Raw genomic sequence first — 26,407 nt, 5'->3', positions numbered from 1 at the left:
ATGATGATGTGATTTTTCTAAAAGAAAAAAAATAGCTTTAAACATTCAGACATGTAAATTTATTATTTATTAAATGTGGTTTATTAGATTTCTATATATATAGTTCTAACAATTTATGCAAAAAAAATTGTAACAAATTCATGCCATCACTTTATTAATAGCAATTAACAGTGTTATCAATTTGGACATATTAATAATACTAAAATAATTGAACTAAATTATGTCAAATTAAAATAGATGGATTAAATCTCATATTTCAATATTTTTAAAGGACTAAAACTGTGATTAGATTTTAGGTGTATTGTTTCTAGTAAGCGAACACGTATTTTGTGGGAGTAATTGTTTTTAATATTAAGTGCAAGAGTTTAATTTTAAGCCAATCAATCAATGTAGAAAATACAAATTATTGATACATTTTTTTTTATCTCTTCCCAGTTCGCTACTATTGTATTTTTTTTAGAATATGAAAAAGGAAAACAAGGTGAGGTAAAGAATAATAAGTCTTATTACTAATCTTCTTAATTTTTATTAATTTAATACTTTTAGCCTTTTAATTAAATAAAATATATTTTTACCCTTTCAAAAATTAATAATTTAATTTAAGTTATATTAACGAAAAATTGTACTTTTAACCCTTACAAAAACTTTAATTTTATTTCGACTCTCAATAGAAAATAAGACTGTTTTGATAAAATTATGAGGGACCATTTGTGATATATTCCATTTTAAAGTCCAAAGCATAGATCTATGCTTTGGACTTTAAAATGGAATATATCGCAAATAGTCCTTATAATTTTATTAAAATTTTAAGATAAATTCTTGAAAGAAAAAAAATTAAAAAAATCAATACCATATTTACCTGTAGTTTCCACCAAAATCTTAGCTTAAAACGTATTAATATGGTATTGAAATTAAAAATAACAATTGAAAGTAACTAAAATTGGTTACCATGCAAATTTGATAAAACATGAGAAAGTATTCATAATATTTTATTAATTTTCATTTAAATAAAAAAAATATGAAAGTTGAATTACTCCCTCCAAATCTATTTTGCTAAATAAATAATCTTCTTATTTCATGAAAAAGAAAAAGCCAAGTAAATTACTATTTTATGTATTACTTTTTAAAGCAGCATATTCTTAAATGCTTTACTTTTTGAAGAGACAAATTCTAAAACGTATTGTCACAATTAGTCAATGGATGAGGCCTTTTTGATACCCAAAGTTACGAAAGAGATGTATGTTGAAAATGTGGAAAGGATCGACTTGAGATATTCTTATTTAGGGAAGCAATATTTTATACTTATAAATTTTTGAATATTTTAAAATAATAATTTTTGTAAAATTTACTATCTAAATAGTCACTTAAATTTTTTAACGATTAATCCCGCCACTCTCGTTAAATGATTTTCTAATTCTATTCACTCTACTCTTACAATGTATTTTAATCACTAAACAGAATGGTAGTATGACCTTCTTTTAATTGGTATAACAATGCATTTAATTCCTAATATTGTACACATTCTATCAAGTTGATTCTATTTCTAAAAAAATTAATACATTTCGTCCTCATTATTTACACATTATCAACTCGATCATTGCTCTGAATATTCAAAAATTTATAATTATAAAAAAATACATTCCCATCTTACCAAATATTAATCATTATAAAAAATAATAATTTTGTTATTTTTATCATCATCACCATCCTTCGTCATCTCTTCAACCTCAATCGAAACCACCACCATTTGCCCCACCACCGTCTTTCTTCTCCAATTTCAACACCATTTGCAAAATCGACAACAACCATTAGCAAATTCAACACCCATTTCTCAACTTCAAATTTTAACACGACCTTTTGCTTCTTATTTCTCATTTTTAACATTATCCTCATTAAAAGAAATAATTGTGGGTTTTATAATGTTGAGAGATGATTTTAGTCAATTGGATTCCATCTTCATCTAGAGAAAATTATAAGTGAAAATGAAATGGAGGTTTGAAATTGAAAATGAAATTTTGCTAAGAAAGTTTAGAAAAGATGAAATCTTTACCCAAAAAAAAAAAAGAAATAAAGAGATGTGGGTTTAATTTTAACAATGTTGAATAGCACGGAGTGATTGGATGAAAATGTAATTATTATATTATTGTAATTATAAGGATTTTTAATTTCATAGATGTGTTTGACTGATAGAATATGATTATCTTGTAATTTCTTATTTCATGTTTGGTAGTATAAATTATAATTACACAATTACATAATTTTAAATTCTAAAAATAATCAATTATACAAAATTATCAATAATACTTAAGAAAAAAATTTCTTAACAAGTAACAAAACTTAAAATCAAATCATCTTATATAATGCATTAGTCTATGAAAGTATTCCACAATACAATTGCTAATAAAATTAACAAGAAAAATAAACCTCCTGTGCAATTTTTATCTAATTATTGTTAGATTATTCTTTCTAACATTAACCATATACTTTTGTTTATCATCGATTGATATTTGATCAAGTATAAATAATTAATAATAAATAGTATATAATTTAATTAATTATTTAATAGGTCAAAATGTATAGGAGCATGTCTCTCATCAATAAAATTTTTAGATTATTTAAATGAGATTAATAAAATAACATATTATTATATTTTAAAAATTAAAATATATATTCTAAAATTAAAATACTATTATCATTGTATAAAAATAACTTTTAAAACTTAAACCATGTACAAACTTGGAAAACCATAGTTAATTAGATTAGAGTGTAATTGTTTGTAAGTACTTGATAGTCACTAAACTAACTATAAATACGACAAAGGCAAGCGCACCTATCGAACAATAATATAACTATGGTGAGTAAAGATATCATATCCACGAGGACTAAAAGTATTAGTAATTACTGTTTTTCTATTATTTAGCCGACTATTTGGAGTGATGTGTTTTAATCTAAATTTACTAAACTAATTTACTAAGAACGCAACAGAGAATGAATCAAGGAAATAATCGAATATTAACCAATGAGAGAGATAATACCCAGGAAAGAATCCACCTAGACTTAACCTATTTTTATGAATCTGAATTAAACGATTTATTCATTTGTGTCTTCATCTATAGAAATCCCTAAATTATATTAATATCTCTTTCGATAGTAAGAACAACTGACTCTAGGTTGATTAATTGAAATCTCTTTATAATTAAAACCTCTATCGTCACATTAACTCAATCTATGGATACCCCTATTAGATTCGACTCTAATCTGGTAGATTTATGTCATCCTATTTCTACGATTGCATGCAACCCCACTCAATTATGCTAAATCTACTCTTAAACGGAGACTTTTCCTCTACTAAATTAAGCACATTAAACATGAATTAATATCCTGAAAATATTAAAACAAGAAATAAGCACACATAATTGAGAACAAGAATCAAGTATTTATCGCATAACCCAGAAATTAAATAAAAGAATTCGTCATAGGTTTCATCTTCCCTAAGTATCTAGGGAATTAGTTCATAATCCTGAATGAAAATATTTCAAAGTTTGAAAACCACAACACATAAAGAAACTCAATAAAATTTGAAAGAAATTAAAAGGAGATCTTCAAATCTTGATGGAGATCCGCTTCCGAGTTGGCTCCGATGGTGTTCTTTGAGTGTTTTCTTCGATCTTCTCTGATGGCTCTGCCATGTCTTCTTCTAATTAGTATCTATAGACTTTAAAATGCTCAGGAAGCCTAAAAATTATGTTTTATCGTGTATTTGGGAAGTAAGGTGCGAAATCGACACGGGCTAGCACAAGGGCGTGTGTCTAGCTCATGTAGAAATGCCCAGGCTGTGTGGCTCCTAAAAACAGTTCTATTTGTTCGATATTGGCTCATTTTTCTCTTCTTTCACTCCCAAATGCTCTCCTGAGTATAGAAACATGAATTTAAAGGATTAGGAGCATCAAATTTACTAATTTGCATAATTAATCATCCAAAAACGCATTAAGAATGAGATTAAAATATGTTACTTTTATAGCTTATTAGTACTCATGCAAGTGCTCCAATTTTCATTGTTCCCTAAGAATTAGAGTGTAATTTGAGTGCTCTAATTACACTTAATTAAATAGAACCCACTAATTATAGTAGTTGTTGAAACATGACACAAATATGTAAATTACAAGTAATTACACCCAAATCTAATTAAAAAAAAAACTAAACGCCAACAACAAAATCAAATTATACATAAAACTCAAAATTTCCTCTTCTACAAAATATAATAGGGGATTTGAGAAAAGGAAGAGGGGAGCTCAACAATGTCGTTTTATGTCAGAGTCAATGTCAACATGGTGGTTCGAGCAACAACGGTGGGGGACTTAAGAGAAGGCTTTTTTTTTTAGAAATATATTCTATAATATTTTTTTTAGAATTTTTTTGAATATTTCTAGATTTTATACAAATTTATTATATTTTTTTGTAAATATTGATGTATTTCTATATAAATTTTGGATTTTTTTTAGTATTAGGACCAAATTGAGACAATATGTAAATGTTGAGGGTTAATTTTTTTAAAATTATGACTAAATTGATACAATATGTGAAATTTGAGGGCTAAATTTGTTGTCATACCAATTTTTGAATTGCCACCTCACTCTTCCGTCAAACATTTAACAACACTTAACGAAAATTAACTAAAAAGCCCGATTAGTTGAGTGACCATTTGGAAAATTTTAAAAGTTAGGTGACTAAAAAAGAAATTTAAGCATAGTTAAGTTATATGTAGTGTAGTTTACCTTATTATTTAAGAGTTTAAATGAGTTGGTATTACCCATCAATCAAGTGTCAATTGAAACTATAAAAAAAATTATTATTTTACAAAGTAACAAATATTATTTCGAGGAAGTTATTTTTATCTTTTTTTTAATATTTTTATATAAAATATAAAAGATACATATAAATAATAAAATTTGAACTCAAACATCAAAAATTTTATTATCTCAACTTTACAATTTTAATATTTTGAACGGGGTGTATCTAGTGAGAGGGAGAGACAAGTGGAAGTGTCTCTGTTCGAGCCAAAGTGGTCAACAAAAGAGGCTTCTATACCTGACAAGAGGCAAAGGACAGTTGTGCCGAAAAGCGAGCATGCATTTTGGAGGTATGGGGGAATTACCATTTGATAACCTAGTTCTCGTTTTGCTTATAGGAGTCCCTCACCTGAAAGGATCTTTAGGGATACTCCACCCGCTACTCCGAGGGGTAATCTATTTGTTACTCTTCCTCAGAGGCATCCTCATTTTGGAAGCGCACCTTTTGACACGTCAACTTAGAATATTCCTTCCAGAAAGGCTCATTCCATCACTCTTTTTCCCACTGTACAATTTCCCTCTCACATTACTAAAGGTGCTAATGGGAGTGAGCATCCGGATGGTTTGCACAAATTTGTTTATGTTCCTTTGGAGGCTCCCATTCGGAAGGAAGCAAGGCGCAACTCTTTTGAAGTTGCTGGTAAGTTCTCCTAACTTTTGTGTGTTTGATTCTCAAGTTGGTTTGATGAGCTGATCAACTAGTTTGAAACAGGATTTAGCCTAGCAATCGTGCCTTACCTTGGTGCTAATCAAGCCACTAGGACTTCTTACACGCCCCTGGATGGCTTTCAATAAGGTAATCATTTGGTCTAGTAGAACTTGGTTGGTATGAGGCAACAATACCAATAATAAATGGGGACCTTACGGGGGTCCAGAGTGAAAATGCATGTTTGAAAGAGAAGAATGCCCAACTTCGGTTATGTGCTGAACTAGCAAAAAAATGACAAGCTTAGTTGCTAGAAGATAAGAAAGGCTACGAAGAGCTTTGATGGACCGAGACATCGAAGTGAAAGGCCTAAGCCTTCAGTTAAAACATATATGTGTGGCCTAGGAGAAAGACCGAAAAAGATTGGAGGATGCTCAAGTAACTGTTCTGAGTTCTGACTATTATCGTAGATCGGGTCATGCTAGCCATGCAAGTGGCATTTGGTCCCATTTACACTCATGGAATGAATTTTAGGCCTTTTTTCGATCTGATTAGGTGTGGCTGTCGGCTTGATTTTTACATCAACTACCCATTTGAAGACAATTGTCATTACTTTCGCCAGGAGATGAGGCATTTTGTTTTCTTTGGGAAGTCCTCCCGGAGCAACCCTTTTGAAGTGAAACTTGGAGGCATGCGTCTACTCTGGATGGTTTGGAAGAAGGAGAGGAAAATAGGCTTGTAGGTCTTTAAGCTTTCTAGTCGGAGCATTCACTATCTGAGGATAAAGACAATGCCTCTTTGCAAATGCTTTTATAATTTGTAATTTTTGAAAATATTAATAAAATATTACTTTTGTAACTATTGCTTGCTTCCATGTCATACTTTTATTTCGTATTGCGTATTCGTTTCTTTCATCCTGAGGATATAGCTCATGTCTTCTTTGCAAATATTTTTGGGTGGTATGTTATATCTTTGCTTATGGGTGAATATCTTCCATCACTGCACGGACATCTATTTATCACAGATGGTGCACCATTTCTTTGCTTGCTACAAGTTTGTTCTACACTGCATGTAATGCTTATGCCTTATACTGATAGTATAAGCAAAGATATTTTCTTTACCATTTTCTCTTACTCGTTATAAGTTTGTGATTCTTTGTTTTCATCAGGCAAACATTACTTTGTTTCTCAGTGAATGGTTTAGCAGGCAGTTGAAACGATGTTTTGATTAAGGCATGCTGGGGAAGCTTCTAGAAGGGAGAAAGGGGATGTACGAGTATTAAATACGCAATCTGAAAGTTGTTTATGGGGAAGCTTTCTATCACTGGTTAATAGTTAGGAAAGCTGATTGCTTGAAACATTTCATACAATCGAGGTTTTTCCTATAAAATCTTTCCTTTTCCTTTCAATACTCTTATTTTGCAGTTTTCTATTCTTATTTGTTTCGATTATTTTTGCTCGAGAAACTCTAAAGTTACTTTGAGCAAACTCCTTACCATTTTTGCCTTGAAAACCTTAAAGTTATTCAGAGAAAATTCTCTCTTTCTCTTTCTCTTTCTCTCTCTGAACTTGTTCTAATGTTCTTTTCTAACTCTCCACCTCTTTAGCTGAATCAGCCCCCACAGAATCACCATTATCTAATCCCTTGTTGTACCTTGTATCAACAAATGGTATTATTATATCTCTACCTAAATTTGGACACAGTTGAACCCTACATTGGGCCAATTAAGGTTTACTGAATGGCATAATTGAATAAGAACCCTCACCTTTTCTACAAATACCCCAAGATACGTAGGGGACTTTTATCCACTCAAAACCCTAATACACTAAGCTCTCGCCCTTTTTCTACTTGAGTCCCTCTACTTTTCTGAGCCTCAACCCTAGAATGGGTGAATTGGCATTCCTCAACACATCCCCTCTTTTCATTCTCTATCTTCATTAATATTGTGTATCAACATATATAAATTTTTTATCACATTATAAATGCATTACGATTTCAATTGTACCCAACATTGTACTAACTAAAAGCAGATAAGTGAAAAGGATAGAAGCAGAGGCAGGACAGAGGAGACAAGATGAACGCAGATCAAAGGCAAAGCTGAGAAAGCTTAAGTGAATGAATTAAGAAACTAGGGAAGTCGATCGTCTAACATCACTCAACAATGCTCCCACCTAACTTTACATTTATCTTTTGGATGGTGATTCACTAGTTTTTAACTTTTCATGTAAGGACCATCTTAAGAAATATTACATTAAATTAAGTTCCTTTATTTCATTTATATATTAAAACTTACTCTTTTTTATTTTTTTTATTTTTAAACTTTAAATCAAGGGCGAAGCTAGAAAATTTTTTAAGGGGACCAAAATTAAATTGTAATTTTTAATAGCCTATATATTTATAATTTTTAAAGAATTAAATCAAAACTTTTATCATTTTTAGGGGTCAAAGTGTATTTTTAATTTTACTAATTTAAAATTTTAAAAATTCTAAAAAGTCTAAATCAATAATTTTCCAATTTAGCTACACCCTTGCTTTAAACAAATTTGATATTAATTAATTTTTTTGGGACTATAATTAAATTACTTCCAAATTATTATTAAATTTTAAATCAAGAATGGGAGATGCGGAAGTTTGAACTTTTTATTTAATATTAAACAAAATTTGTAACCAAGGTAAATGTTTTGTAATTATACTGATAATTTTTTCTTTTTAAAGTAACATAAACATTTCTTGGGCTAAATTAGCTGAATGGACTAATTTTTTTTAGTTAGGCCTTTAGGCCATTTTTAATTTTATTTAGGGAAATAGAACCCATTGGATCCACCCATGCAGTTCCGTATATAGGCTTTCGTCGACTATTGATTGGGCTAAATATGTAAGACAAAGTGTGATGTGACATTCACCTAACTTTGAAAACAAGGTGAATCTTTTGTCTTTATACTAATATTTGCATAATAATTCTTACCACTCACTTTTTTTAAGTTTTCTTTATTTAAATATTAAAATAAAAGTACTATTATGTTCACCCCGGGACGAAATTTCGAGTATATATAAATGCATACACACACACAAAGCTAAGCTAACCCTTGGGGCTGGTAGTGTTTGTTTCATTTGGTTGTTTAAAGTTGCAGAGGCCGAGGAGGTAAATGGTAACAGAAATGGAACATTTGGAAAATTTGCCAAATCAGGGAAGCGAAAGGTGTTTGCAGGCAGCAGAGTTTTGAGGGTAGTTTTCATCATCTCATCACTCTACTCCCAGATTATTCGCTTCCCTAATTTGGACGATTTTACTTGCGTTCCTTCATCACCCCTCTCAAGTTTCTCATCGAAAATCAGTGGAGAGAACCTGGAAATATACTTTCACCTCTGCAAAAGTTTTCGAGCTTCAAACAGGTAAAACAGATAATTCTCTCTCTCTCTCTCTCTCTCTCTACCCTTCAATTTCCTCTGTTCCCTTTACGCTCTTCTTTGTTTCCATGAAAAGTTCGAGAAAGAAGAAAAAATTTGATATTAACTTAAGGAAAGTCATTGTTCCTTTTATTTGATTCTTATATATTCGAGAAATTATTATACGGACCCTTCCCATTATATTTTTTTATGGTTTTTTAATTATTTAATGATATTTCAGTATTTTTTTATTATTTACACATAATTTTTTATAATTTTTTATCCTAAACTCAAACTTAAATCTTGAACAAAAAATTTCGAACCACAAACTCAAACCCTAAATTTGGGTTCAAAATTTAGGATTTGAGGTACGAGGTCAAGATTGGAGGGTTGGATTTGAGGTTCGAGGTTTAAGATTTTTGACTTAGAGTTTGGGGTTTGAAGGTCTAGGTTCATGATTTCAGATCCGGATTCAGGGTAAAAAAAATTAACAAAATTAGGTGTGAATGATATGAAAAAAATTGTTAAAATATCACTAAATAATTAAAATGAGACCGTGAATAATATGGTGAGAAGAATCTATCAAATAATTTATCATAATATTTTTTTAAGCTTTTAATGGTTTTTTAATGATTTTTAACATCCCATCACTCATGTGGTACAAGAGTAAAGTCAAATAAGGATTGTATCAAGAATTTCAATATGATCAAAGTTTGAGATTTGATTTTTAGAGAATTTGATGATAAAAAAATATGTCACACTATATTGTAATAGAAATTCTATTGCATTCGTATGCATGTGAAAATTATGTATTTAATATATATATGCGCTTAAAAATAACATATAATAAGTATTAAAGCGTATTGTTTGAAATTAATGATAATACATATACAATATGTACAAAATTAAAATAAAAAATTAATTTAAATTACAAGTAAAAAGAAATCAGATAGGTCAATACATCAGAAATTTTGCAAGTAAAATTAATTTAAACCTATTACACAGCCTGGCTATACAGTTGTGTAACCCTTCCATACGACCATGAGACCCTCACATGGCCTGGCCATACGGCCGTGTGACCCATTCTTTACAATTTTGCTTAGAAATTTATGATATGTTTAGTCCTTGTATATCCCCTGAATTATTTTCAGAGTTTTATTCACTCAATTAAGTCCCTGATATTGTTATTTTGAAATCTGCAATTTAATGACTAAAGTGCTATTGTTATATGGTATGAGATGTGAATATTACATGCCTACTGTCAAAGTAATACTAAAAAATTGTTAGTGTTAATACTGTTACCACCCTATTGAGTACATGTTAAGCATGTCTACTGCTAGTGTTGAACTGAATACATGTTAAGCATGTCTACTGGTAGTTTTGAACTGAATACATGTAAAGCATGTCCACTGTTTTTGCATTGTTCTTTTACAAAGCATATCATATTGCATTGCATGAGGTGAGACGCTATGCATGGAGGAAGAGTCGCAGTTTAATAATCTGCAAACCAGTAGTGGCTTATCCACAAACCAACTAGTAGTTTATCTACAAATGTTTTATTTGAAAATATTGGTGGTTTACCCCCAATTTTTACAACCATGTGTAATAACTCGATTTTCAGTGGTGTCGAAAATAGTGGTTCGAGGCCACCAAATTCGGCAATTAAGTTTGTAAATATTCTTATTTAATATTTGCAAGTCAAATATGATTTTAAAAAGGTTTTTGAATTAGTAATTTGTGTTTTATAATGATTTATTAGGTCAAGTGGTTTTAGAAAGTGAGGTATCGGGACTTCGTTTCTGTAAACCGAACCGTGAATATTTTTATAAATATTTACGGAGTGTCATTAAGGTAGTATTAAATTTTCGTTAAAAAATTTTAACGTTTCGATATTTAATTAATTAAAAAGGACTAAATTGAAAAAAGGTGCAAATTTTACTAATTATAATATTTAAGAGATTCAATGACTTGATTAATAAAAAGAGGAAGGACTTAAGAAGCAAATATACCAAAATTAAAAGGGTGAAACGGCATAAGGAAGGAAAATAATAAAATAAAGCCATTCAATGGCAAAATTATAATTTAATTGAAATTAAAATGAAACAAATTAGAAATTGAAAATTTTCTAGACATTTCTTCTTGTTTCGGTCTAAACTGCCATAGAAGAGAAAGTTTTAAGCTGGTTCTTCATATTTTGTTTTATGTGAGTTCAATTCTTACCCGTTTCTTATATTTTTAGAATTTTGAGATTGTTACAATTAGGTCCAACTAAATCTTACCTTAGTTTTTTATTTAACTAAAAATTTTGGAAGTTTCCATTGATGAATATATATGATTTTAGTTATTAAATGATGTATTTGAGATATTAATTCTTATTTAAAAGTATTTTATTAAGTGTTTTTGATGAATTTCCCGATTGGGGACTAAATTGTTGAAATAGTAAAAATAAAAGGATTTGTTGTAAAATTATTGAAAACATAGGATGTATTGAATGCCATGAATATTCAGCTAGCATGAGTTTGCATTAAAAATAGTTAATTTGCATGATTTGGGCTTAGAGACTAAATTGAATAAAAGTAAAAATTTAGGGGAAATTTTGTAAAAATGTCAAAAAACCAAATTATATGAAATGAATTTTTTTTATTGTATAAATTAGTAAATTGAATGAAATTATTAATTTAGATCAAGATCGGGTGGAAAATCGAGGAAAATAAAAAATTACCAAAATGCCCCTGAATCTTGGTATTTTTGCAATTTAGCCAAGTAAGTTCGTACAGTAAAAATTTAATATTTTTTATAAGTTGATTAATGGTATTATTTATTTATTCTATTTTTGGAAATGAATTATTATTAGAATTATAATATTGAATTGGATTTCGGTTTGATGGAACGCGGGATTTGAGTACATTCCTAAATTGTTGTATGATGGTATTGGAAGGAGATATCGACATATTAATCAAGTAAATCGGGGTTCAGCATTTGTTGCGAATTCTCGTGTTTTACTTTCTATTTGGAGTGATTGGGTGGACCAGCTCTTACGAGCTTCTGTTCAACTCTTATAAGCTTCCATTGACGTGTTCTAGTGGACCAGCTCTATGAGCTTCTGTTGATGATGTACTCTTATCCGTAAGTCGTTCTTCTATGGAAAATCTTGATAAGGTAAATTTTTTAATGAGTTTGAAAGATTTTTTAATTATTGAATGACTAATGCCAATGTATAAATAATTATGGTTTGATATGTGAATAGTTATTTAAATAGCAATTGTGTGAATTGGGACATTGTTAATCAAATAAAAGATGTTAGCATGTGCAATTTGAGTATAGTACGAAATGATGTTGAAATGATGTGCTAATATGTATGAATTAAAAAGGTTAACATTTGATAGTTAATTGAAATGGATTGAATTGGTATATAAATTATGAATGTGTTGATTATTTGAATTGAAAAGAATATATATATGTGCAAATATAATAATTGGATATTGGTTGTATTTGGAAGTGAAATTAAACCCTATTAACTGTATCGGGCTGATTTGGATATAGATAGTATGCTATAGGATAGGAAGAGTTCAAGGATTTCTTCGATTTCGAGTCAATGAAGCACTAGGGGCCAATTTACTTCGGTTTAACCGATGAGACACTAGGTGCCAAATTGGTCTGTTGGTTGGATTCGTGTATCCGTCCAAGTCTGAGTCATGTTAATAGGGGTAATTAAATAAAACGGTACTATGATTGATATTGGATGATATTGTATGAGAATTGAAAATGGGATAGTGATTTGAAACATGAAAATGAGTTATATACATAAATGCACTAACTTGTGTATTGATGATGGTGATTAGGCTTATGTCAAGCTTGAGATTATTATTGATGTATATGCTTATGTCTAGTATTATACAAATGAAACGGTAAGTTCATAATTGAAATGTGATATGATGAAAAAGGGATTGATGAGTTGAATAATGCACTTATATATGAGAAATTACGTATGTTATGGTTGAATTTACCTATGTTATGAATAAATATATTAATTAGTTAATTGATATTTTTATTTAAGTTTATGTTTAGTAAATAGAATGGAAAATAAGTAAAGGAAGTTATTCGTAGTTTTATGAAAAGGTTAATGATGGTGTATAATGTTTATAAAATCCTATTAAGTTAGAAATGAATATATATATATGATGTTGATAGACTTACTCATTTATGAGTTGATGGTTATGTAGTTGATAAATCTTGAGGCATTGGAATAGCTTTATATTTAATATATAAAGTTTATTATTGAATTGGAATATTATGTTTAAAGTTTGTGCAAGCTTACTAAGCATTCATTGCTTACGTAGTTGTTTATCCTTTATTTCACAGATTATCGAAAGCTTGATTGGGTTAGAAACTTATCGGAGTTATATCATACTATCCATCAATTCTATCAGTACTTTCGGATGTTTTAATTTTGGTTATAATGGCATGTGTAGGTTATTTTGGATAAATGTTGGCCTATATATGTTTTGTTGAGATAAGCCACTTATTTGATTTGTGTTTTGGTATTTTGGTATGTGCATAATTTTCCTTATAATGTTGATGTGTGGAATGATTTGTGGTTGAATGATGAAAGGTAAAATAGTAGTTGAATATGCATATGAGGTATGTTTTATAACTTAGTGTGATTTGATACTATGCTATAGTAAGTGTATATGTATTTGATGTTATTGAATAAGTGATACAATTGGTACCAAAATTGGTACAAAATGTTAAGTTTTGGTAAATGATTTACATATTGTGTTAATGCAATTATACATAAAAGTTGGTTGATTTATTGGTTACATGGATATTAAACATGTTTATAATTGTCATTTGAGGTGCCTAAGGGCGTATTGGTTGTATTTGAATATACTATATGTTTAAGACTTGATTTTACTTGTTTTGGATTGCATAATATGACTTGTTTATATGCATAATGTTGATTGTAGTTTGACACCAAATTGGGTGAGAAATATGGCTTGTAAAATGACTTATTTTCGTCCACACGGGTAGAGACACGGGCGTGTGTCTCAACCGTGTGTGACACACAGCTAGGTGACACGGTCGTGTGTCCCCTGTATCTTCCAAGAATGCAAGTTAGTATGCTCACACGGCCTAGTACACAGGCGTGTGTGTAACACCCCTAACTCGTATCCATCGCCGGATTAGGGTTACGATGCATTACCAAATATCAAGGTCTTATACTTAACAAAATGAATCAAATACCATAGCCGAATATAAATATGCATCATGTGTATATACATATCCTAATTCATCTCACCTAATGATCAAAATAATTTTCATCTTTTACAAAACAATTTACAAATCAATTTATACATCAAAACATAGGTCATTAACAAGCCACACTATATGTCAATCATGCTTTACTAATTAAATTACATTTTTAAATAATGCTTCGAAATTCAACCCTTTCATTCCCATTTATCTAATCGAATTTCATGTCATTCAAATACTTAAAATATTTTCAAACATATAACAACACATTTCATATACTGAGCCTATGGCAAAACATCCATTTCTATTCATTTATTTCATTAACAAATTACTAATTACGTCAAATAAGACAAACATAGGTAACCTACCCTGTTTTGGACAGCAATATACTCCAATTAAACAAGCATTTACACTAAATAATCATAGGAAGCATGTCCTATTTTGGACAGCTTTGAATTTCAACATTCAAACCTAATTAATTCACAATTATTCGGACAGCAGTAACAACATTCGGACAACATTGATTTGTACAAAAATGATCAGCATTTAAGTTCCAATTTAGACAGCATTGATATGCTCAAAAACGAACAACATTTAACCAACATTCGGACAACATTTAAACAACATTCGGACAACATTAGTATGCTCAAAAACGAACAACATTTAACCAACATTAAGACAACATTTAAACAACATTCAGACAGCATTAGTATGCTAAAAAACGAACATCGTTTAACCAACATTCAGACAGCATTATTATCAAGCCATTTTCTCATGGCTATATGTATATATATACAGATCAAAACGACCCATATCGAAAATAGCTTATACATCATTTACAAGCCAACTCATATGGCTAAATTCATATCTCAAAATATATCCTATTGACACTAGCCTATACATGCCATATACCATATATACACAACTCAAAAATACCAAGTAAATGGTTGGATAGTGTGACGTAGTCTCTGACGATTCCCGAATCTGAGCTAGCCTTGAATTCACTATAAAACACAAGAAAAAAAACAAGGTAAGCTACAAAGCTTAGTAAGTTCGTACTAAATATACTCACCAATTCATAAAACACAAATCATCACTTTGAACAAATTATTGTATAATTCATGATAATATTAAACTTTCCATAAGCTTATTCGTATACTTATATGAAAAGTCTTAACCTTTTCTATTTGAACTTCATACTTACATGTACATACCTGTACAAACTCATAACGAACTCATACCTTCTCGTAACACTATCGAATACTCAATGTTTCGCACACTAAATGCCATCGCATAACCGAAGCTATTATAATCCTGCACATTAAGTACCTTACATAGCCGAAGCTATCTCAATCTCGCACGCTAAGTGTCATATATATAGACGAAGCTATTCTCAATTGCACACTAAGTGCCATAAATAGCCGAAGCTATCTCGAATCGCATACTAGTGCTAAACATAGTCGATTCATTGTCGAACATGACCGTATTCTCGTGTATACAATTTATGCAATATCAAAGCATTAAAAGCATAATTGTAACAATGTTTATCACTTACGAACTTGCCTGGGATGCTAAAACAACAAATCGAGTCGTTTAGTCGATAACTTTAGTTTTCCTCCGATCTAGATCCGAATTCCACTTTTCTTGATCTATATAATATCAACTTCAACTTATTCAATCACTACTTTATTTAATTTAATCCAAAAGACACATTTGGGCATGTTTACACTTTTGGCCCCAAAGTTTCATATTTTTATAATTTAGTCCCTATTTCACAAATATACAAAATTCATGCAATTTAATACCTTCCTAAGCTAGCCAAATTTTCCAAGTGTACATATCAGCCCATATTTATCATTTATTCACACATTTAACCTCACATTTTAACAAATAAATCCTTATTTGACATTTTTGTCAAAAATTACTTTACAAAACATGTAAAACTATCATCAAGCTTTCATATTTCAACATTAAACATCAAAGAACACATATATTCAACAATGGCAACTCTCAAAATCTTTCAAAAATTTTGAAATTAAAGGTACGAGCTAGCTAGAATACAAAGTAATGATCTAAAAAATATAAAAATTATCAAAAAACCGAGCAAAGAACATACCCAAATCAAGCTTCAAGAGTGCCGAATATAAAGATTCAAAAAAATGGCTTCTTTTCTTTGGTACATTCGGCCAACAAGATGATTATGCATGCATTTTTACTTTATTTTTATTTTTTTAACCATTTATAAATTATTTACCAAATTAACCTTTATAATTTAATTTAAAAACCATATAATGCACGCCCAATACCGTCCACTCATATTTTCAATGGCACAATTTCATTTTAAGTACTTTACAATTAATAAACCATAGAAAATAAGTACTTTCAAAAATAGAAAGCCACTTTTGCATTTTACGCGATTTAGTCCTTTTATAAAATTAACTAACCAATCGGTAAAATTAAATCACGAAATTTTCAAACATATCAAATAACATACTTTAAATACCAAAATTAATATTAAAATAATTTTACAACCTTGAATTTGTGGTTCCAAAACCACTGTTCTGATTTAGCTAAAACCGGGTTGTTACAACTCTCCCTCTTTAGGGATTTTCGTCCCCGAAAATCTTACCAGTGAATAGGTTTGGATATCGCTCTCTCATAGCTTTCCCGGGCTCCCACGTAGCTTCCTCAACCCCATGTCAATGCCATAAGACCTTCACTGATGAAATTTTTTTATTTCTCAGTTCTTTACCTCCCGATCTAAAACTTGGATCGGTTCTTCTTCGTATCTCATATCAGACTGAATCTCAATCTCAAACTGGGAAATCATATGTGAGGGATCGGATCGATATCGTCAAAGCATCGATACATGAAATACATTATGAATCTTTTCTAATTCAAGTGGCAACGACAATCTATAAGCAACCGGCTCTATACGCTCAACAATTTCATACGGTCCAATGAATCTAGGACTTAACTTGCTTTTTCTGGCAAATCTAAGTATTTTCTTCCATGGAGATACTTTTAAAACAATCGATCCCCAATTTGAAACTCAATATCTTTCCGTTTCAAGTCTGCGTACGATTTTTGACAATCTGACGCTGCTTTCAGACTAATCACGAATCACTTTCACTTTCTGTTAAGTCTCTTTAATTAAATCGACCTAGTGAATCTTATTCTCACTAAGTTCAGTCCAGTACAAAGGTGTTCGGCATTTGCGATTGTATAAAGCTTCGTAATGTGCCATTTTAATACTCGATTGAAAGCTGTTATTATACGCAAATTCAATCAACAGAAAATACTTTTCCCACACACCCTCAAACTCAAGAACACAACATCGTAACATATCCTCAAGTATTTAAATAACTCGCTCAGATTGTCCATCTGTCTGTGGGTGAAAAGCGGTATTGAAGTGTAGCTTTATACCTAATGCATCTTGCAGTTTCTTCCAAAACTGCGATCTGAACCTCAGATCTCTATCCGAAACAATAAAAATAGGTACTCCGTGCAATCTCACAACCTCGAAAATATACAACTCAGCTAACTTATCAAGAGAATAGTCAGTTCGTACTGGAATGAAATGAACTGATTTCGTCAATCTGTCAACTATAACCTAGATTGCATTTTTCTTTCTCGAAGATAAGGGTAATCCCAACACAAAATCCATAGTCACTCTATCCCATTTCCACTCAGGAATCATAATCAACTGCAATAAATCAGACGGTACCTGATGCTCAGCTTTAACTTGTTGACAGATCAAACATTTAGAAACGAACTCTGAGATGTCACGTTTCATACCAGACCACCAGTAAAGCTGTTTCAGATCGTTATACATTTTTGTGCTTCCCGGATGAACAGACAAACGACTACTATAAGCTTCATTTAAAATCATCTGAATCAAATTTGAATTTCTCGGTACACATATTCGGCCTCTAAATCTTAAAAAATCATTAGCATCAACTCGAAACTCTGAATCAGAATTCAAATCACATTGAGCCTGTTTTGCTAACAAATCATTATCAACTTTTTGAGCTTCGCAAATTTGCTGCATAAATAATAGTCTTGCTTTCAACTCAGCTATAATCGAGCCGTCATCAGATAGAGCTAACTGAGTATTCATTGGACGTAGAGCAAACAAATATTTCTGACTTAAAGCATCAGCAATGACATTGGCCTTTCCCAAATGGTAGTCAATCACTAGCTCGTAATCTTTTAACAATTCCAACCATCTCCGCTGTCGTAGATTTAGATCTTTCTGAGTTATCAAATATTTTAAGCTCTTGTGATCAGAATAAACATGACATTTCTCACTGAACAGATAGGGACGCAAAATCTTCAACGCGAACACGATAGCTGCTAATTCCAAATCTTGCATCGGGTAATTCTGTTTATGCGGCTTTAATTTTCTTGAGGCATAAGCTATTACTTTTTCTTCCTGCAGCAAAACATAGCCTAAACCATTCAATGATGCATCACTATAGATTACGAATTCTTTACCTAATTCTGGATGTACTAACACTTGAGCCTCAGTCAAAAGAGCTTTCAACTGATCAAAACTTTTCTGGCACTTGTCTGACCACTCGAACTTAACATCTTTCTAAATTAGTCTCGTCAACGGAGTTATAATCATTGAGAAACCTTTTACGAAGCGTCTGTAATAACTGTCGAGTCTGAGAAAACTTCGGACTTCAGATACATTTTTCGGAGGCTTCCAATCCAATATTGCCGAAATCTTACTCGGATCGACTCGAATACCCGATGCTGACACAATATGCCCCAGAAAACCAAATTCTAGTAACCAGAACTCACATTTACTGAAATTTGCAAATAACTGTTTATCTCGCAAAGTCTGTAGCACTATTCTCAGATGTTCAGCATGTTCATACTCATCACGGGAATAGATCAAGATGTCATCTATAAATACAACAACAAATCTATCCAACTATGGTTTGAATATCTGATTCATTAGGTCCATAAAAATAGAAGGTGCATTCATTAGTCTAAAAGGCATAACTAAAAACTCATAATGTCTGTACCTAGTTTAGAAAGCAGTTTTCAGCATATCGGAGTCTTTAACTCGCAGCTTATAATAACTCGACCTTAAATCTATCTTTGAAAACACTGTAGCCCTTTTCAGCTGATCGAACAAGCCGTCTATACGTGGTAGAAGATATTTATTCTTGATAGTCGCTTTATTTAGCTGTCGATAATCAATGCACATTCCTATAGTTCCATCTTTCTTTTTCACAAACAAAACCAGTGCACCCCAGGGAGAAAAACTCGGTCGTGCAAAACCTCTATTTGTCAACTCTTGCAACTAAGCTTTCAACTCTTTTAATTCGGTCGGTGTAATTCTATACGGAGCTATCGATATCGGAGTTGTTCCCGACACTAACTCAATACCAAATTCAACTTCTCTGATCGGTGGCAAACCCGGTAACTCTTCAGGAAACACATCCGAGTATTCAAACACAACTGGTACTGATTCAATCTTTTTTTTCAGTCACTTTAGAGTCGAGTACATAGGAAAAGTAAGCTCCACAACCATTTCTCATATATTTTTGAGCTAACATCGAAGAAATAACTACCGGCAACCCATTCAGATCATCTGACTCAATCTGGATAATCTCATTATTCTGATATCTCAAACCGATCGTCTTTCGTTTACAGTTTACAATAACATCGTGCAGTGTTAACCAATCCATACCCAGGATTATATCAAATTCGTCGAATGGCAATAACATCATATCAACCGGAAAGCAAAAATCTCGAATCATCAACGGACAGTTCTTGCACACTTTATCTACCAAAACACACTTGCCTAAATAATTTAATTTAAAAACTATATAATGCATGCCCAATAATGTCCACTCATATTTTCAATGGCCTAATTCCATTTTAAGGACTTTACAATTAATAAACCATAAGAAAGAAGTACTTTAACAAATAGAAAGTTAATTTTGCATTTTACGCGATTTAGTCCTTTTATCATATTAACTAACCAATCGGTAAAATTAAATCATGAAATTTTCACACATATCAAATAACATACTGTAAATACCAAAATTAATATTAAAATAATTTTATGACCTCAAATTTGTGGTTCCGAAACTACTATTCTGATTTAGCTAAAATTGGGCTGTTACAATGTGACTTGGTCGTGTGACCAAGTCAGAGAGTTACACGAGTATGGACACGGGCTAGGACATGGCCGTGTGACCCCTGTAGCTTTGAAAATTTTTAATGTATTTCGAAAAATTTCCTGAGTTTTCGAATTAGTCCTGACTTATTTCTAACGCGTACTTTGGGCCTCGAGGGCTCGAATAAGGGACAGTATGTATGAGTTTGATTGGTTTCTGACATGAATGTTATGTTATATTTGATAACACTCTAGAATAACGTATCTTTATGTATTAATTCTATATTTATTATGAGTATGATCCTACTAATTTGAGCTATTTATGATCTTTTATCTCATAGGGACTAAATTTGAGGCAAAAACAAAATTAAGTGCCAAAAGTATGAATTTAGAGATAAAATGGGCCAATGTGCGCCACAAAGAAAAGTTGGTGCCAAAAGTGCAAGCATGGAGGGCACAAGGGTTGAAATGCAAAAAGAAGAGTTTTTATTCTATCAAACTATATTTTAATTATATTAGGATAATTAATATTAAGATAATTATTAAGGATTATCTAATTTTAGGATTTTATTTTATTTATCTTTATTTATCTTCAATTAAATGTATTTATCATTTGGGAGTTTAAGTAGGATTAGACTATCTCCCCTAGCACTATAAATAGGGGGAGAAGTAACTCAAAAAAAGAAAAAAAAAATTTCTATAAACACTTTCTCCCCAAAAGTCTAGGCTTTTGTTCTTCTCATATTTCCTTTCAATAAAATCTCTATTTTTATTATATTTATTTTCTTTTCCACCACAACCATGAGCTACTAAACTCATCTAGCCGAAAGTTGTCGATATTCCCCCAAAAGGGTTCTTGAGGCTTAGAGTCCGTACTTAGCCTCCTCACTGAGTATTCATCGTTTCTCCGCACTATGGGGCTAACGCTTCCGTCCATGTCCCTTAAGAAGTAAGCTTTTCAACGTATGCAAAGGTGGCCGCTTTGTATGTTTTGGGAAGGTTGCACAGTAAGTTCGTTAGCTTACTGCGTCAGAGGTTGGCGAGCCCAAGAGACAAAATGGCGTGGGATTCGCCATTGAGAAGCGTTGATCTAGCATAAGATGATCCCACGGAAGCGATTGTTGGCTAGAGTCAGGTTCCACTAAATCGTAAGTCTAAATCCTTGGAGCTGGTGGTCGTAGGCGTCCTCTTCCACTATAACTGGCTTATTCGGTTTGGCAAGGATCATCTAAAAGCCGAGAATTGAACCCAAGGCAGAACGAGACAACTGGACGCTAGAATCTCCCATAAGAATTTTCTTTCTCTCAACTCTATTTTTAATTTCTCGAATTTTTGATTCAATATTCTTAATTCTGTTTTTATTTTATTTTTCATTTCCAGATCCAAACCTTTAATTCTGTTATTTTTATTTTTTTTCCAGGCACGCAGTTTTCTTGGGCAAGATTCTGCCGGGATTTCACTGAACAAGATATTGTGCAAATCCAGTCCCTGAGGATTTGACCCTACTTCCATTTTACTATTATTTTTCATTATTTATTAGGGATAGGATATTTTTGGTTCTTTCAACGACCGCATCAATATGAAATGTTGAAATTTCTGTCTGTTTGACCTGTAAACTCCGGTAATGCTCCGTAACCCAGTTCCGACGAGGGATACGGGTTGGGGGTGTTACAACAAAGTGGCAATTTAATTGCAAATTAGTAGTGGTTTATCCACAACTCGGTGTGTACAGATGGATGAGTTCTATGGAACTCATAGTGTGGTGTGTAGCTGAGTTGGGTAGAACTGTTTCTGATAAATTAAAATTGCATTGTCATTCATAAGCATGTGCATACAAAACTCTGAATTCTGAAATATTATAGAGAAATGTTGATTGCAAAATCGATATTGTGATTTGCTAAATGGTTGCGATTAATCTGAGAATTGTTATTCCTTATGCGTTGTCTACTGTTCTACATCGATTTTCTTGTGATTGGACTCACACTGAGCATCTTAAGCTCACCCCTTTTAAATTTCCATTTTTATAGATAACCCACCAGGTTAGGACACGGCATCCAGAAAGCTCGGGTCGGATAGTTTTATTTATTAAAAGTATTTTAGACTTTATATTATAATTTCTACTATTTGGAATTGTATTGGTTTCTTTGAACTGTGGGATGGACTTAAGTTTTGGGTTTATTTGGCATGTATGACATTTAATTTAATCTTAGGATATTGAAATATGGATTTTGAATTAATTGTGCATGAAATTGTTTTCAGTAAAACTATATTAAATATCATTTTTTCTATTGCTTGATTATGTAAATGAGATTTGTAAATTATAAAAATAATATTGGAATTCAACTTTTGCAAAAAAATCATTAAGACCAATTGGTTTTTGAAATTAAATTATACCTTTTGGAAATACGCTTAGTTTTCCTTCAGAAACTAAAGAAAATGTTTTAAACAACTATTTTTAAACTCCATTAGCTCTGCTAGACCATTTTGGTGGTCAATGTAATCTTCCAAATTTGGTCTTAATGTCCAGACCGAGTTGAAAGGTTATAAACTTTGATAGGGAAGAAAAGAGATGTTAACAAAGGATTATGATAATAAGAAGCTTTTTGATCTAACCAACAACTATGGGACTGCAATAAATGGTGAGACCATTATTAAGTACATTTGGTTCCTTGGTAATTTTGATCAGCATATAATAAAAAAATGTCAATGTTGTGGTAGATGCTTTAGCAAAATGGGTACCCAAAAATAATCTTGAGCTTCGTCAGCTTGAAGAATCTTTTCTTGAATTTGCAAGTTGTTTTAGTATAGACAATAATATGTGTGCTAATATCCTTGGTGGAGTTGTATAAGAAAGTTATTTCATGAGCTCGTTTTTCATAAAAAGAAAAAAACATTGAAAAACATAATGCAAAAACACGAGTATTTGTTTAAATAATGTTTAGTTTTATTTATCTATTAAAATTTTAATATGTCAATATGTACTATTATTTATGTAATATATGTAATTTAAATTAAGTTTTAATTAAGTATTATTTATTATTAAGTTTATATGACATTGATTATTAAAAATATTTTTATATTAAAAAATAAATTTCAATTGTTAAAATAAAATTAAACTATAATATTTAATTAACAAATATATTTATGTCATGAAGAACAATGTAGAATATAAATTTATAGATGTAAAATAAACTCAATTAAACAATGAAAAGATAAGAAAATCTCAAATATATGTTTGTTTCATTGAAAACAGCTTTTATGAAATATGTTTAGAAAATTTGCTAACCAGCAAAAAAATATTTTACACAACTCCATCTAAATATCAAAAAATATTAATTTTTTTAAGAAAATAAATCTGAAAATAATTTTCAATAAAACAAAGAAAGCCTAAATCTTAAATTTCACACCAATTAATTTAAAATCCACTATATTTACTTTTAAATCATAAAATTGGTAGTCATGTGGTTCACATATTCACTTTTAAATCATAAAATTGACACCATATTCAGTTTTAAATACAAGCTTCTGTTTTCTTTTGACTCGAACTTACCTTGTACTACGCAAAGAATAATTAAATATATTATCTTTAAAATGTTATTTGTCATCTTCTTAACACCATTATTCCTTTTTACATCTGGCTCTTAAAACTTAAATATATTAAAATGTTGTAATTTTGTCATCTTATAAACATTATTATTTTATTTCTTAAGATATTTGTTGGAGCGAGTCCAATAATTAACTATAGAAACGAACCAGTAATTAATTCTCCGCATTCTGTAAGTCAATTAAGGGGTAGATGCTAATTACGAATTTTAAAGTTGGTCAATGCCTCTAAACACATGTAACCCTCGAAAACATGTAAATGAAATCAATTTGGGAAAATGTGTGGATAATAAATCATAAATTTTCAACTAAAAAATTAGAAATGATAATTTAAAAATCTAAAGGTTGTAGACTATATTCACCAAAAGAAAGATATATGTGCAGGCTTTCAAATTTCAATTATATATGATTGGGAGCTAAGAAAGTAAAGTTAGGTATAATGGCAACTAGGAACGAGTTTGAAGATGGGTTGAAGAGGATAGAGGAACTAACAACCAATGCTGAGCAAATACAAGAAGAGGTATTAGGGCAAATACTAAAGAGAAATGCAGCAACTGAATATCTAAGTCGATACCTCCATGGCAAAACTGACAAGTAACTCTTCAAAATGAATGTGTCTATTGTTACCTATGAAGATATTAAGCCTTACATTCGATAGGATTGCCAATGGGGAGCCATCAAATATCCTTTTAGCTGAATCTGTGTTGGAGTTCTTTCGAAGGTGTAAAATTCTTGCCTCTGTTTATTTTGATCTATTTTTTCAACTGCTGCTTTCTCCTAACTCAATCTCCTTTGATTTGCAGCAGCGGCACCTCAGGAGGACAACCAAAGTTGACACCTGTCACCGCTGAAACTCTTAAACTATTGCCAATTCTTCTGCCCTGTTAACTGCTGTGATGAAAAAGTAAGAAACTGAGTTTATAATTATATATTTACTTTTAAATGATGAATGTAGATAGTTCACAATTTTTTTACCTCCATGTAAAATTCTGTTTTATTATTGTTTTTAAAGATATATATGTATTTTTTTAAAAAGTTTGAACATACGAATTTACAAAGATTTCAATTGTTTGAAATTAATCAGTGGTGTAAAATTCCAGTTGGTGTTGAAACTGAAGCATATATGGTGTGTTAGGAAACAACGTTAATTACTTGTTTCCTTTATAATGGATTTTTCCTGTCATCCATGACTTATGGCAAGGATTAAGTGCCGAATCATATTGAGTTGGTGTACTTTTGTCAATGATTTATTGTTTTGTTTTGCTTTTGCCTGCTTGGATAATTGATTAAATGTGGCTTGACCTAAATGTAAATTCATTTACAGGCACTTCGGTAACTTAGACCAAGCAGTTAAAAGTCTGGAATTTCAGTTTGCCAAAGAAGAGACTGAAACTCCTTGTGGCCTCAAAGCAAGAGCTGCCACAACAAGCATGTACAAGAACAATGACTATAGGAACATTATCTCCAAGCAACAAGCCCTATTGAAGCAATCTTTTGCTCAGACACCAACCAAAGCATGTATTGTCAATTACTTGCTGGTTTAATACAGCCAGATGAGGTTGTAATGGTTGGCTCACAGTTTGCAACTGCACTTCTAAGAGCTATCAAGTTCTTAGAAGATTACTGGAAAGAGTTATGCTCCAACATAAGATCAGGTCAAATTAGTGATTGTATCACTGACTCCGGATGCAAAAATGCAGCATCATCGATCATGAAGCCTAATCCTCAGTTGGCTGATTCAATACATAAGATATGTAGTTGTGAATCGTCGGAAGGAATCATCAAAAAGCTATGGCCTAATGCAAAGTTTATTCGTGCCATTACCACAGGAGTTATGAGTCAATATGTTGAAACACTGGAATTCTATAGCGGGGGGCTCCCTTTAGTATCAAACACGTATGTTTGTTCTGAAGCTTTTTGCCGCATCAATCTAGAACCTCTAAGTGGACCTTCCTATGTCTCTTACACCTTTCTTCCCACTACGGCTTACTTTGAATGCCTTCCCGTGAACAATAACAGTCTATCATTGTCTCAAGAGGTTCAGTTTAATTATGCTTCTCAACATGAACCTGTAGAAAAGGAGAGCAATAATGAGAATATTGAACCTATTGATCTTGTACATGTGAAGCTTGGTCAATATTATGAACTACTGGTCACATCTTATGCAAGTAAGTTTTATTTTCCTCCATTTATTCCAACTGATTTCTTCTAAGTAGCATCATAGCAGAAATGGGAATTATCGATTTGATTAAATTCCTTTTACATTATTATTACAATTCCTTACTAGCTATATGTATATAAATTCGTGTAATGATATTCTTTTTCCTTTCAGGGTTGTATCGATAAAAAGTTGGAGATGTTCTTAAGGTGACAGGGTTCCACAACAAAGCCATAAACATTTTAGAGTCCAAAGTGATACGAAAGTTTTTCAGCCCAAAAATCCCAATGTAATAAGTTGTATGTCCCCTATGCTTTGTATGAAGGACTCCAAGTCCTCGAAGGACTTTATTCTAGGCAGTAGTTTTACCT

General features: G+C 31.3%; 2 long non-coding RNA genes across 2 annotated transcripts; both read left to right on the top strand.

The window, feature by feature from the left end:
- The first annotated feature begins 5,182 nt into the window (after positions 1–5,182).
- On the top strand, positions 5,183–6,354 carry LOC121213858 (uncharacterized). The gene is made up of 2 exons (XR_005909337.1): positions 5,183–5,490; positions 5,563–6,354. It is a non-coding gene; the product is annotated as an uncharacterized lncRNA (long non-coding RNA).
- A 2,201-nt stretch (positions 6,355–8,555) lies between these two features.
- On the top strand, positions 8,556–24,762 carry LOC107921424 (uncharacterized). The gene is made up of 3 exons (XR_001691060.2): positions 8,556–8,889; positions 24,537–24,599; positions 24,682–24,762. It is a non-coding gene; the product is annotated as an uncharacterized lncRNA (long non-coding RNA).
- The last annotated feature ends 1,645 nt before the right edge of the window (positions 24,763–26,407 follow it).

This window comes from Gossypium hirsutum, chromosome D01 (assembly GCF_007990345.1).
Source record: "Gossypium hirsutum isolate 1008001.06 chromosome D01, Gossypium_hirsutum_v2.1, whole genome shotgun sequence".
Lineage (NCBI taxonomy): Eukaryota > Viridiplantae > Streptophyta > Magnoliopsida > Malvales > Malvaceae > Gossypium > Gossypium hirsutum.
This window is presented reverse-complemented; position numbering and strand designations above follow the sequence as displayed.